The sequence below is a fragment of the Lygodium microphyllum genome, chromosome 1 (genome assembly GCF_053477565.2).
Source record: "Lygodium microphyllum isolate KBCC chromosome 1, Lygodium_microphyllum_v1.1.10, whole genome shotgun sequence".
Classification (NCBI taxonomy): domain Eukaryota; kingdom Viridiplantae; phylum Streptophyta; class Polypodiopsida; order Schizaeales; family Lygodiaceae; genus Lygodium; species Lygodium microphyllum.
In genome coordinates, this window is record NC_141135.1 from 33,706,502 (window position 1) to 33,721,663 (window position 15,162).

Consider the following 15,162-nt stretch of genomic DNA (forward strand, 5'->3'; position numbering starts at 1 on the left):
CCAAAAGCTATATAAGCATGTACTTGACACTCATTTTATGAATGGAACTATCAGTTCAAGTTACTCAAGACTGTCTTTATGAGTCCAAGCTAATCTATCTTGGAACCTAATTCACTTGAGTTACAATCTCTCATTTTGATAATGTATCGTGTGTTTGATTTGCATGCACCATAGCTAACTAAATCTAGATCCCTGTTTATCAACATGGTATCAGAGCCATGGCTGAGCTAGATAGTTCTAGATTCCTAGCATTCTATTCTTCCTTACATATTCTAACCCCTTCCCATCTCTTTCTCTATGTGTGTGTGTGTGTGCGTGCATGTGTGTGTGTGTGTTTTTGTGTATGTGTTCAATTTATCACCATAGCCGCAGCATTGCACAGTCCAAACCCTCTCTAGCAACAATGGTGCATTACACATTCACAATCCTTCCTCAAAAGCCATTACGGTTGGAGGAACTATTGTCTAAAAAATTCTTCACAGCCTGCTCTCCTCATTTGGAATCGAAGAAGAATGAGAAGAACATCTACTGCATCAATTGTAGTGTTGGAATTTGACAACATTGCCTTTCTAGCCATGCCTTCCACATATTCCTTCAAATCTGCAGATATGTATACCATGATGTGATTAGATTGCATGATATTTAGAAGTTGATAGATTGTTGCATGTCCAAGCATATATAATCAACAGTGCTAAGGTTGTATTTCTTAACCAACGTCCTCAACCACAGCCCACAAAAGGACCTGGCAATGTTTATAGCACATGTGAGAGGAGCTTGCAGGATGCTTTCAAGTATTTCTATGTTGCTTGCAAGGTTGATGCTTATGTGAAGCAGGGAAAGGATTTGCAATCACTTTTGCCTCGCTGTGAAATGGCGATGCATGTATGTATGTGATTTCTTTTTCCTCCCCCAAAAGAAGATACAACCTAAGAATCAAGAAGAACACAACCAAAGAAAGATGAAGATGAATATATTTTTCTTGAGCTAATTATGATTTTTCTCCAATTACTTGTTCATGAATGATGAGGACGCTTCATATTTCAATGTGGGAGAAATGACCTAAGATTTGTGCAAAAAGAAGCCACTAGAGTGGACTCTCCATTGACATTTCCCTAGGATTTGGCTACATTCTTTTGTAATATTGATGCTCTTATCATAAAATAATTATGTAAAATTGCATGATTTACCACTATAAAGTCCTAACCCATGTTTTGTAAGTTGGCAAGGAAAAAACTAGGTGTTTATTCTCATGTAAAGGTCATTGAATCTTTGAGCCATAGCAATGTAAAAATATTCTTTTGATAATAATTTAGAAAAAAGAGAAGATTGAGGAGTCGTGGGAAGAAAAGGTAGTTGAAAGAAGTTGTAACTTCCTCTCTCTTCTCCTTTTATCTCTTCCTCTCCATGACTCTCTCTCTCTCTCTCTCTCTCTCTCTCTCTCTCTCTCTCTCTCTCTCTCTCTCTCTCTCTCTCTCTCTCTCTCTCTCTCTCTTTGTGTGGCACAACTTTCTTGCATCTCTCCCTCTATGCTTTCTATTCTATCCATGGAAGAGGGGGAGCTTGAAGATGATGAGAATGTCAATCTTTTGTGTACTTGATGGATGGGTTTGGGTGTTCCTCATTGGGGGTGGAAGAGCAAAAATTTGTGCAGATTTTGAAGGTTGGAAATTGTAGATGCCATCTACAACCTAGTTTTTGGGCATTTTTTGGTGCTTCCCTGGGCTTCTCCATAGGGCAAGGATTGGGAGGTGCAAGTGGGAGGAGCAGAAGTGGATTGTGGTTCAAATGGTTCTATTGGAGCTAGAGATACATGCAGTTCTAGTGTAGAGGCTAGGGAATATGGTGGAAGAAGAGTTCTATAGCAATGATTTCCAGGTAGTAGGGACCCACCCAAATAGCTTGCTAAAGATGATTCTGCTCCACTCTTGCCGCGGTGAGCTATTGTTCAAGATGTTCAATCCATTCAATTTGAAAATTAGTAGCATTCTCAAGCGAGTAAATGTGCATGATATGCTTGGAAAATAGGGCCTTTGGTACATTAGCCTCCCTTTGAGTTGCTCCACCTCAAAATATAGCTTGATATCAAAGTAAGGCATTGGGGTCTTGTGTGGCTTCTGGTCTTTTTGATCTATAGTAAGCTTCTTGGCCTTTGTTAGAGGATGCTTGAGCTCCAATATCAAGACTTATTGGGGCGGGAGATGGTGGGTGCTAGATATAATCAATACCCCACTCTCGTAAGGTGCCACCAATGATCCATAGTGCTCTAGGTTGTAAGGACCCCTTTATGAGGACAAGCTATGTGTAAGCATGGAAATTGGTGGGTTTTGACTTGTATATCAAATGAGGTCTATATGATTGGATCGCAAAAATGTGCATTTTGTGGATTTAGCCTTTGGGTTAGATAGAGTAGGTATATTGGTAGCAACTCATGCACAATGTATCAAATTGCAAAGTGTGGGAGCTATCACCAACCCCTACTTTGGGGTTTGGGGGAAGTGCCCTAGCGTGATGGTGTAAAGGGATTATTCCGTGGCTAACTAGAGAAGGTTCATAATATGGTCAAACGTGTCGACTAAACTACCTTCTCAAACTATAAAAGGAAGACCCATCCAAAGCCATTGTCAATCTATCTTCCACCCAATTAGAGTTCTTCTAGCTAGCCTTAATCTCTTCACTTATCATTTGTCTGGATTGCTATCTAAGCTTCACAATGGAAACAATAGGTAGATAGAGCTATCTTTCTATTAGGCCATTTGAAATTAAAGCAGTTTCTATTCTTCTTATATTTTCTTTGTATTATTTACTTCTTGCTTAGATTTTGTCCACTGCAAGAGGCAAGGAGTATAGAGTATGCAAGAGGCAAGGGCTTCAATATCAAAGAGGAGAAATGACATCTGTTGCATTAGGTAGTGGTGCTAGCACATCAGATGGTGGTACTATTGCATTGGATAATTCAAACACTAAGGATTTGTCCACCAACCTTTAGTAAAGGAAAGTTAGATGGTACAAACTACACTTTATGGAAATTTAAAATTACAATTATCCTTGATGTCAAGATTGTGGGAGAGAAGGAAGGAGTCTCACTTGTAGCTTTCTTGCTTGCACAATGGGGGAATACACACAAGGGTGGAGGCTGAAAACAGTTTTTTTCTCTTCTTAGTTGTGTAAGCCAAAAGAACTCAAGTACAAAGAAATAGAAGAACCCTAGATATGGGTCTCAAACCAAACTCAACTAACTAAGGTGGCATACTAACTGAGCCACGAACTAGAGTAGATAAGGATAGCTATCATGTAGCTATTATTCAGGGGCGGTGTACCAACCGCATCTGCAACTGACAAGTCGGTGACATAAATACACAACGGTCACCCTGGCGTATCACGAGTGGAGCTCGATATCTCAACACTTGATTCATATGAGCTTCTGGAGGCTGTGCTGGCATCAAAGGCTTGGAACGTACTGATGAGGAGTAAGTATAAAATGTGAAATCAAACAAGGATTTAGAACTTGGAGAATCAACTAGAAGCAAAGAAGTTTGCTGAAGGAGAGAAAATTGAAGTATTCATCACTCAAATCAAGAATCTATGTAAATAGATGGTTGTGCTGGGATACAAAAGACTAATGAGGAGCTATCTTAGAGGTATCTCTTTAGATTTGTGCATTAAAGTTTGATGGACTAGTAACCACCCTAAACACTTAGGTGAGACACCAATCTTTGACATTTGAGGAATTTTGTGCACTACTAATGGAGAAAGATTTGTGGCTTAAAGCCCAAGAAGGTGATAGAAATGGAGATGCTACATTCTCCACCAATGCAAAAGGAAAACGTGGTTCCTCTACTACCAATGGTAACAAAACAAAGAAGGATGATAAGAAAAAGTTTCAAGGAGAGTGCTTCTATAACATGTCCGCTCGTCTGCTTGTGGAACACGTCTTAGCAGCCCATCGAGAGGAGGGTTTAGAAAGCTCCGGCACTCGCATCGGATGTCACAAGGTTTGCGATTTAGGTCTTCCCGAGTCTCCCTCGAGCGGAAGTGTCCGACCATTCCCACTTAGGATCGACCTGAAGTCAGGGTTCCTTTCATATCAGCAAGGTCTCTAGGAAGTATCTAGCATCGAGCTCCAGATGAACCACTTTGTGTGGGAACAACAGAGTCGAAGCGGATTCATGTTGCACTTGGTTCATGGAGAATGGGAAACTAGAGGGATGTGAAGCTCAACCTCTCTACCATAGGGCATAGTCCCATTCCTTTCCCCTAAAACAACATAAATCGGGATTCTAAATCTACTGATACTAGGTCTTCTTAGTCTCGATATCTCGTCATTTGAGAAAAGTTCCCAGCTAACGGGGACCACCCTTCCGTAGGATGGACCCAAGTCATGTCCACCGCACTTTCCTCAATTTGCTTAGTTACCTAATTACCTACCACATCACGTTTGACATGCAAAAGCAGCTTCCTTAATTAATCAATTTAATCACTGGTTCCTTCACGTAACTTAGGCACTGACACAAAAACATTGTCAAGCAAGTTTCTTTTTCTCAAATATCTATTTTTTATTTATCATAATCCCAGACTACATCAAGTATCATGCTCAAAGGGTATCCCAGCAATCTACAGGATTATTGCTCCAAGTTCCGCACATAGACTAGTACACGGGCCTTGAGACCCCATCTCGAGTCATGTTGGCCTCTTATGCAGGATTTGGAGGCAAGGAATTTATAGCCAGAGCCTTCCCTAGCACCCAAGCATCCTCCCGCTCCAAGTAGCACCCACAGAGAGACCTCTCACGACGGGTTAGGTCCATATACCTGGTGCGGCTAACAACCCCCTTGGACAGGGCTAGGCAGACAGTCGAAGGTAATTGTTCTTGCCTCTCCCTCTAGGCTTTAACCTGAAGCATTAAATGTTTTTCCTTGAATTAGTTCCTTGAGCAAAGGAGATCAAATAATGTACTTAAGTGTACAATCACAGACATTTCGGAGGCTGTTTGTACGACCAATTGCTAAGGTGTGATTCCTTTTTCTTGGATGCTCCCAACATCTGATCCTGGATCATTCGTGACTTGGCGAGATCCCAATAATCTCAAACAAGATCATGCAAGAAAATGTTCTTGGTAGGTTAACTTATTTTGAGTTGCTCTTCCCCTTGGATTTTATCTTATGGCATCTTAACCCTAACCCAAAGCATTAACTGTTCAACCAAGGCAACGGACATGCCTTATTTGCAACCCGACCAAGGGTCTTTTATTCTTCCAGTTCTTTACTCATCTCCCTCTAACCAAGTTCAGTTAACACACTTGGCAATGCAAGACTCTTCATATAGGCCTTCAGGATACAGTCTAGATGCATGTGTTCCTTCCATCTCTCTTAGTGTGGTACTATGAAAAGTTTTCTAATCATCCTTACCCATCATGCACATGGTGTGTTTAGTATATTTGTACATCCTAAATGACCTTTAACTCCCTTCATACTTGGAAATGAATACTTATTCCTAATGCATCGGATCTCATGCGACTTGCATATATGAAAGTCTAGGTTTCTGTCCATCAGTGCAATTGCATCCAATATGACCTATTTTGCCACAGTAGTGGCACACAATACCAGAGTTGTTAGAACCTCTGTTCTGCCATCCACCTCTTCCTCTAAAGCTCCCCCTACTTCTAAAGTTACCACGACCTCCTGAAACCTGCATATCGCCAAATTGCTGATTCAATCTGTTTTGCTGGTTGTCACTACCACGTCCTATACCACGGCCTCTTGAAGAGAACCTGCCACGTCCCCTTCCTGAACTAGAGTAGAAAGCTTGGACCTGTTCACCACTTCTTTCAGATGTCTCACTCTACATGTTGATCTCTTCAGTGATCATAAGGGAGACTAACTCATCGAAATCTGGAAATGGCTTTCTGACATATACAGAAGTTACAAAAGACTTCCAAGCCTTTTCATTGTTAAGTCCACCCAAGGTAGACGATACCAAATCATCATCATCGGGCATTGCATCAATCGCTGCCAATGCATCTGCAATGCTTCTTACCTTCAGTGCATACTCATTTATAGAGATCTTCCCTTTCTTTAATGTATTCAACTCTTGCTTGAGTTGAATCTTTCATGCCTTTGTATTTACAGAAAACATACTTTCAAGTATGGTCCAAGCTGCATATGAATTCTCTGCATTTCTAATGTGTCCTAGCATATTATTGTCAATTACTGCAGACAACCAATACATGACCTTTTTATCCTTTGCATTCCATTCCTTCCGTGCCTTTGTCTCTTCTGCAGTTGGAGGATCACTCATCTCCGGCTCCTTTTCTTCACCTGAAATAAACTCATAGAGGCCGTTTCCAATAAGGAAGTTCGTGACACGAAACTTCCATGAAGGGTAGTTGTTCTTGTCGAGCTTCTCAATGATGGGACTTCCACTGTTCTCTGCCATTATCACAAAATTAATACCAACAGCAAGTAAATCTTCTGCAACCCTGGACCTGTAGTGCACAGCAATACACTAGACAGTCTTTTTAACTGTCTACTCAACAATACATGCAATCCGCAACCTGTTTGCAGATAAACCTTGTGTTTACTCACTGGTAAACACCTTTGAACTTACAGATCTAAAATCGGTAACTTGCGCACCCACTTTCGGTCAATACAGTCGAAGTCACAGCGTACCCTGAAACTGCTGTCTGCAATCTTGCGGCTCTAAAACGGGCCCTAAAACGGCCTCAGATGCCCAAAAAAACTGCGGAAAAGCCCTAAACGGCTTATCTGCGGAATACACAGCACACTTCGCGCACACCAAATCTCACTACAATCTGAGATTTTTGCTCTGCCCTGCTTCCGGTGCCTCCACAGGCACTATCCAAGAGAAAGAGTTGAAGGATGGGAGAGCTTCTTACCCGTGGCTTGCTTGCTCGAACCTTGCTTCTTCTCCTTTGCTTCAACCTTCGAAATCAGCCTCTCTCAATGGCACGGCTCTGATACCATGTCAAGAATCGCGTGGTGGAGGGGGTTGCTCAAGATGTTGTGCCGAACACACACAGAATGCACAAGGAGAAGCTCACTCAAGAGACAAGAAGAGAGATGGAGGCCAAAACGTTTTCTTGCTGATTTCTTCTTCTTCCACACTCTTTACAATGTACACAAAGTATAGATAAGATACAACATAAAAGGAAAGTGGCCTACTAAGTCAAACAATGCAAAACCGACTACACTAGTCGACTGGCGCTATAACTATGCCAGCTGTAAATAGGTGTAACAACCTGAATATAATAAGTAATGAGTCAGTGGCCATGTGAGAGTCATAATGACCACCGACGTGCTAAGTGTAGACATGTGGACCCATCTAACCAGGCGGTCCATCATCAATGTCCGCATGTGTTGAGCTTGTCATCTCAACACAAGTTCAGTTAACACACTTGGCAACGCAAGACTCTTCATATAGGCCTTCAGGATACAGTCTAGATGCATGCGTCCCTTCCATCTCTCTTAGTATGGTACTATGCAGAGTTTTCTAATCATCCTTACCCATCATGCATATAATGTGTTTAGTATATTTGTGATGGACCTAAAAACGGGCCGGCACTGGCTCATGCACTAGCCGGACCTCGTCACTATGCACAAGACAACCCCTCGGCCTCGCAGCCAGGAGCGTCTATCAAAATCTCTGCCTTCCTGCACATTGCATTTGTAATACGTTGTAGTCCAACTGATCCTGACCCAATATTACTCCTCAGAGGGAGTCCCTTTCACATAGCCAAAAGGCTCGAATCACATACACATGGAGTTCCTCCTACGGCTGAATGCCGTCAACCCTCTGCAACTCTCCTACACCTTGGGAATTGGCCCCTCGATGCGTCGCTCAACATTTAGACATTTCGCACAAACGTCGCTCAAGGTACCCAATAAGCGTGTCCAAGAATGTACCATTGTCCTTACTTAATTTCCCCTTTAGGATCCCACGACTAGCCTACAGCATGGGTATCTCACTGCCTCTCAACGTAGGTCATGTCCTCATAACAATTGCAATGCATGTCCAGGAGCTGATTACCGATACTCTTAAATTCTTTTCATGCTCTATGCATTTGGTGGATGTCTAGTGCTCAAACATTTAGCAAAACAGTATCGTGCACAAGTGCAAATCATTCTTTTAATGGTTTCCAACTACCGTTCGTGCTTCGTTGCATGGGCCTAGCACCGAGGTGCTCCTCGTGCTACTAAGCTCTTAATTTTAATTATCATCCATCCTAAATGCTATGCATAGAAATGAGCAACTTTCCCATCATTTTACACGGCATTTAGACATATTTCAACTTCTCTACCCTTCCCCGTTTAAGTATTGCATCGTTGGATAGATTTATAGGGTATTTCACCATCATTTTATGTGAAAAAACTAGAAAAAGACACACTAGAACAAGAAGGCGGGGTTGAACTGAGGCAAATCCTCATGCTTTAGTCCCCACAAACATTCACAAACATTGCTCTTATTTATCCTTATTTTTCGGAACCCAAAACGCATTTTTTCCCTATTTTTTAGGGTTTTTCCACCATTTTCTTGTATTTTTCCTTATTTTTATGCATTATTTAATTGCTGAAAATTAAGAACAGGTTATGGGCTGTGGCCCTTAGTTCCTTCTTGCAGAAAAAATGAGAGTTTAGTTGATGTTCCTATTTACTTCCCCCTTTTTTTGCCAAAAACCCTCATTTTCCCTTGTTTTTTCATGTTTTTCGTGTTTTAGCATATTATCTTGACCCACAAAATGCATATTTTTCTGATTTTTTTATTATGACCAGCAAGAACTCATAGAAAACAGTAACATGAACAATTTTTATCCCACATGAACAGCATTTCATCAATCAAAAGCCATAAAAGCTCAAATTTCCTTTGAAAATTTTAAATTACCGCTTATTTGCGTGTTTCAGGTTTCATGTCCATGGCTGTAGATTTGGAAATTAGCAGCACTTCATGTCCATCACAATCACCAATCACCATTTCCAGCCCGTGGAGCAATCCGATCCATGCCGGACAAGCCTCCACCATTCTTTCTTCTTCCTTCTTCTCCCCACATGAACTTGCCTTTAGAAGAGAGAGAGGGAGGAGAGAGAAAGACTGAAATCAGAGATCTTCAAAGAGGGCATCATTCGACGGGCGAAGGGCGGTGATAGAGTCTGCATCCAGAGGGGAATGAGTGGCAATGATCATTGGGGGGGGTTGCATTGAGGCTGGAGATGGCATGATCAACATTGGGGCAAAAAAATCGGCGCCTGTCTGCGTGCTCCTCTCCACGATTTCTTCATCTTCAAATGCATGAAAAGTTTCATGCTACATTAAAATTTGGGCTCCCAAGGGTCACTTGCCCATTTTGGCCAAATTTTGTCCACCTCTTCACATCTTGACCGGTTTCTTGGCCATTTCCCCGTCCGGACTTGGAATTGAGCTCTGAAAAATCCTGGGCGTCCGGCTTAGCATCCCGCATTGGCCAGTAGCTCGTGTCAACCTGCACGACTGTCTGAAAAATTATGAAAAATCAACAAGTGTCGCTCGGGCGCCTTTAAAGCACTTTGGCGCTTAAAATCGTCCTAGATCGAGCCGCCGCCTTTGACAGTGAATATTTTTCCCTTGATATTCATAATTTTTAGCTATTTTTAAGCACTTCCCGTCACCTAAATTCCGCTCTCATTGGTGACCACGGGATAGGGCGACACAGCCCGTCGAATCCACGAACATATCTGCACATAAACAACCAAAGAAGCATCAAACTGATATAAAACAATTATCATCATAAAACTCAGCACAATGCTCCCCCTACCCCTGGCAGAACCAAGGCATAACATCCACAAGGAGTAGGCCTAGCATCATTTAATAGAAGATCCGAAGCGAGTCACTAACCAGCTGCTCCAACACAGCCAAACTGAAAAGAACTGTCAAAGAGGTTGCCCTAAGTGGTAGTCTGAACTACTGACCAACTAAAGACAACACAACTAGGAGCTCCTACAAGGCGAGGACTCCTATAGCCTGATCAAAGTGTACTTTCTTCCAGTACATGTCTTCTTTTGGGGTTTGTATTGGATGAACATACTTGGGCATGTAAAAAGGAGGGAGCTGAGCGTAGTGACCCAAGGAGAACAGGGCATCGGTCTCAGGACCTGTCTCGGCACCCAAGAACCTACCAAGCCCTCGCAAGGCGACACTTAATCATTTTCTAACACTCACTTTTATTTTCGCTCCACCCTTCCTTGTTTTGGTATTATTTATCCAGCAAGAAGCCACCCCTAGGAAGACAAGGTATCGGCCCCGGGTCTGACTCGTCCCCAGGAACCTACCAGGCCTTCGCAAGGCAATGAGCAACGGCTTATATATTTTCATTTCTTTTCTTTTCTTTGATAGGGGTTAGAATCCCTTTTTACACACCTTCGTATTGATATTCATCTTTTAGGATGTACAGAGTTTCTTGGCATCATTATTATTATCTTCTAGCAGGCTTCTCTAACTGCCTCACTACTAACAAGAACTCCTAGAACGGCTGCCTAGCAGGCTGGCAGAACAGGGCCACTAGGACTTCCTTCTCAAACAGGTCTTTCAATGTCTAACAATGTCTTTACAGGAGGCAATGACTACTCCGACCTCCCTCAAACATACTTAGCCTAAACCTGGGACTTCATGCCTTGGTTGCCGATCCCTAACAAAAATAGATCCCCTCGACAAGTACAAATACACATATAACAGGAAGGAAAGGTAGTCGTAAAGGAGAGATATCACCTGGATTGACCACAAGAAGCTTCCATCGCAGCAAAGGCTCCTCCAGGCTCCATCAAATTCCACAAAACACGAAATTTGTCCAGCACAACACTTAAAACAAAAAACCTGATTAAACGCACCCGCACTAGACAGGGAAATGGCCCTCTTGGCCTAATGAAATGAAACACTTCACTACAAAACTGAATCGGCCCTCTTGGCCTAATGAAATAAAACAATACTATGTAGAACATCCACCTGGGAACAACCATGATAGACATCAAAGCATACTATTCCCAGGGGAACAAAGGCGCATAGCCCTAAACTAGGTGCATTAAATTATGACCTATCCCTCCTGCGTATATCGCAAGAGGTGTTCGCATCACATGTCGTCTAACCAGTCTGTGGGTCCAAGATAATAAAGGCAGATGAGTCTCGCTTACCCTTTGCATCACCCAGATCAACCATCGTCTGCCAAAGAGGGCATATTCAGAAAGCATACCCCACAAGCAACCAGGTCCTGTCTCATCGTCAATAGATATATCGGGACAAGGGCCACAATTAAAGAAGAGGTCTTCTTCATACGCAAGATTAGCCAATGAATCAGCAAACTGATTCCAATTCCGTGGAATCAGCTGAAAAGACACTCTATCAAATTCGTCTAGCAGGGCTATGGCAGTATGATGGTACATACAAAGGATGGGGTTTCGTACCATGTACATCCCATTGAGTTGATTTAAAACCAATTGAGAGTCCCCTTTTACCAACAACTGGCGGATACCACCCTTCTTTGCAATATTCAAACCCATGATCAGGGCTTTGTATTCGGCCATATTATTAGTAAAATTCGCCCCGAGATAAGCAGCTAACTTCATGACAATGCGTCGTCGGGGGTCTCGGATGACAACTCCTACACTTCCTTTTTTACATGCACCCCTGGACGCCCCATCAAAGTACAAGGTGTACGTCCATAAAGGGTTTACATATCCCGCCATCCCGGACTCTACTCGTAATTATGGTAATCGAAATTCAGCATATTCAACGGGTGGACTGTAGGCTCCATCCCTCCATCATCATTGAATTCAACAAGGATGCTCGTCAAAATTTGTAGGCAGTGATGGTAGAAGACCTTGATTTCCCAAATAAATGTCCCGCCTTCTTGCTCAATCACCTTGTATCCTTTGCTCCACCAAATGAGCTTCCCCTGATGATACCTCTGTTCTAAATATGGGTGTTCTAAATAAGGGATCAGACGACCCATCAACCTCTATCACGATTTCCTTGCAGATGTTTGATCGATCTTGCCTAGACCTGCAAGGCAGTCATAGCATTAGTGCAATCAGAAGTAATAAGGTTTAATCTTATTAAGATTAACCTTATTTTTAAATTCTATCCCCTCAAGGTCAGCTAACAACACTGTAGATTTATTCTTTCCTATTCTAACGATCCTATAGGGCCCATCCCATTTGGGTTCTAGCTTGCCTGGGAATAATTCACGTCATGCGTCATAATACAGAACAAGCTGTCCTTTCTTGAAGGTGTATTTCTTGGCTTTGAGGTCGTGTAGCTGCTTCATTCGGCGCTTCGCTACTTCTTGGTGCAATAAGCTCTGCAGCTTAAGCTCATCTAAATGTGCCAGTATCGTCAAGCGCTCAAAAAGTGCATCTTCACCGCTCAAAGAATGATTGATGGCAAACCGAATAGTCGGCAGCTCAATCTCTAAAGGCAAAACACACTCCTCCCCGTATACTAACTTGAACGGGGTATGGCCAGTGGCTCGTTTGAAAGTCGTATTATAAGCCCACACTGCCACGTATAACTTTTTATCCCAATCCCGTTTCTTTTCCGACACAATTTTGGACAGGATGCCCACAAGCTGCTTGTTGGTGCTTTCAACTTGCCCATTGGCTTGCGAGTTATAGGGGGTTGTCTTGTTATGCTTGATGTTCCACAACTTTGTCAAACCTTTGATCACCTTATTCAGGAAATGGGTTCCGCGGTCTGACACTAATTCTTTCGGCAGACCAAACCGGCATATTATCTGCTCTAAGAGGAAACTAGCAGTTTCTTTAGCATCATCTTTCCTTGTTGCACGTGCTTCTGACCACTTTGTGAAGTAGTCAGTTGCGACAATGATGTACCTCTTTTGCGTAGTCGACGACGGAGTAATAGGACCCACAAAGTCTATTCCCCACTTCTCAAATGGAAGTATCGCCACAATAGGGGTGAGTGGTCGTTTCCTATTCTCTCGACTATCATGTCGTTGGCAAATATCGCATCGCTTAACATACGCAAACGCATCCTGGAAGATGGCAGGCCACCAATAACCTGCTCTTAAAGCCTTTTGTGCTGTGAGCCATCCAGCAAAATGGCCACCGCAAGCAGAATCATGGCACTCTTCCAAAATGAAGGGCACCTCATCAGGCATCACACACCGGCAATAGATATCATCAACCCCTTGCCGATATAATGTACCTGCGATCAAAGCAAACTTTAACACTTGCTGCTTAATTTTCCTTCTCTCAGCTTTAGATAATTCGGATCCCGCCTCTCCCGTTGATAAATAATGCGTTATTGCAGCATACCAGGAGGGAATAGACGCCGTATCTATTTTAAATAACAACTCCATGTCACTACCTTCAGCCATAGATTCTTTCGGCTCCCCAAAGTCCACAAGACATTCCACGATGCCTTGCAACCTTGGTGGCTTACTCCTGATTTCATAATCGAATTCCTGCAAAGTGATCAACCACTTCGCCAGACGGTCAGGCGGCTGTAGCTTATTCATCAATAATCGAAGTCCCTCCGCCTTCGTATAAAGCACGACTTTCTCATAGAGAATATAATGCCTAAATTTCTTGGTCCCAAAGACCATCGCTAGACACAGCTTCTCCATGTAGGTGTAATTGATTTCGGATACCCCTAGCTTCCGACTAGCAAAAGCAATCGGGTGGTACCACTTCTCTTTCCAAATTTGGGCTAAACAGCAGCTGATACTATACATCGTGGCTGCTGAAAAGATATAAAACACCTCACCTCTTTTAGGTGCTTTTAAAACGGGCGCTCTTGCTAGCTCTTGTTTCACATCCTCGAATGCTACCTTACAAGGGTCACCCCATACAAACGAACAGCTAAAGGACAATAAATTTGTAAGCGGCAACGTTCTTTCTGCTAAGGCGTTGATGAATCTACGGTAGTAACCAACCGAAGACAGAAAGCTATGAACCTCTTTCGGAGTGCGTGGTGGTCCCATGGCAACTATAACTTTGACCTTCTCGGGGTCTGTCGCAATTCCTACCGAACTGACCACATGACCCAACAATAGCCCATAAGGTACTCCAAAAGCACACTTCCGTGGGTTTAGGGCGATGCAAAATTGTCTACAGCGCTCAAAGCATCTTCTTAAAATGATCAACTGCCTTTCTCTCACGGTAGCGGCCCCTAAGTCATCAATAAACACCCTCAACTCTTCAGGAGATATGTCACCGAATGTCTTATCTGCTGTTCGTTGCCACGAACCAGGCGCATTGCATAAACCAAAGGCCATCACATGGTACGCAAAAGTACCAAATACAGTGATGAAAGTTGTTTTCAACTTATCCTCTTCTGCAATTGCCATTTGGTTATATCCTGCAAAGCAATCCATAAACGAATATATCTCCCTACCCGCTAATTGATCCAAAATCTGGTCAATAAATGGCAACGGGTAATAGTCCTTAACTGTGTGCTTATTCAGCTCCCTAAAGTCTACACATAAACGGATCTGATTATTATTCTTCTTTCTAATCACAACTGGCGAACACCATTCCGTGTGTTGCACAGGAAAAATCAAACCCGCTTCTCGAAGCTTCTGTAACTCTTCAAACAGCCCGTCCCTCAATTCGAAAGGCATACGCCTTACTTTCTGTCGTACAGGACGACTGCCCTCTTTCAACGGAATTGTATGAACAGCAAGACTAGGAGGAATGCCTCTCAACTCATCATAACTCCAGGCAAAAATATCACGGAATTCCTGGATCAAGGCCACATAGTCCTCCCTTTCTGCTGTGCTGAGCATAGAGCCTAATTTGATTGGCCGCGAATCACCAAGCGTACCAAGGTCTAGCTCGGTAACATCTGCATCTCTTATACGATCTTGGCCCTCTATCGGCTCATTCAAAGTGATCTGATAGATGTCCTCTGTGGTGGATCCCTCTTTGGACTCATCACTCGATGATGTCTCACTGGCAGATAAATCTTCTAATGTCTCCAATTCTATAGAAGATAGAGGAGCTCTCTCACTCTGCGGGGACTCAGGATAAGCATCAACCACCACACGCTGGGCACCTCTGCCGAATATCAATCGACCGGCGGGTATATCCACTTAGCAGTTTGCTTGCAAGATCCAAGGTCGTCCAAGTAGTACTTGGTAACTTGGCCGCCCTGCAAAACGAA

General features: G+C 42.9%; 1 pseudogene; it reads left to right on the plus strand.

Annotated features, from left to right (window-relative positions):
* The first annotated feature begins 403 nt into the window (after positions 1-403).
* Positions 404-894, plus strand: LOC148040981 (protein RGF1 INDUCIBLE TRANSCRIPTION FACTOR 1-like; annotated as a pseudogene).
* Positions 895-15,162: the final 14,268 nt, after the last annotated feature.